At 45.7% G+C, this 521-nt stretch overlaps 1 protein-coding gene across 3 annotated transcripts in view; it reads left to right on the forward strand.

The window, feature by feature from the left end:
* LOC111656526 (RNA-binding protein 39-like) overlaps positions 1-521 on the forward strand; it is an 11,543-nt gene that overhangs the window by 4,790 nt on the left and 6,232 nt on the right. The gene's annotated exons all lie outside the window — the stretch shown is intronic.

Consider the following 521-nt stretch of genomic DNA (forward strand, 5'->3'; position numbering starts at 1 on the left):
AAGTCAGGTGTGTCTACAGACACCTGCTCAGACATGTGTATGTGTGTGTGTGTGTATGTGTGTGTGTGTGTGTGTTTGTGTACTGACTTTCTTTGCTTCTTCTCCAGGTCGTGGTTGCGGCTCTGCTGTCCCTCCAGGTGAAGTTTGGTGTCCTGCAGTTCGGCCGTCAGTCGTTGAGTTTTCTTCTTCAGCTGCTGGATGTTTCTCTGGGACTCCTCGTTATCGGCCTGCAGGTCGCTGATCTGCACAATCACACATACACACACACAAACATCTGAACTGGGGCCGTATCACAGAAACTTCCTTCCTAACTTGCAAAGCCTATCTTTTTTTTTTTGCCGAGGGGGATTTTCAGAGTGAAGCGGCCATTTTTTTGTTTGTTTCGGTGAGAAATCTGATGTGTTACCAAAACACCTCAGTGGGATGAAATGAGAAAAGGCAGCACTGGTTGCTAGGTAACAGATATAAAAGTTGATAACCGATGTTGGAATGAGTATTTAAGATTTCCTCACCTGAGGTAA

Source organism: Seriola lalandi, unplaced genomic scaffold, assembly GCF_002814215.2.
Source record: "Seriola lalandi dorsalis isolate HSWRI2012SDOR001 ecotype SW California unplaced genomic scaffold, Sedor1 jcf7180002054358, whole genome shotgun sequence".
NCBI lineage: Eukaryota > Metazoa > Chordata > Actinopteri > Carangiformes > Carangidae > Seriola > Seriola lalandi.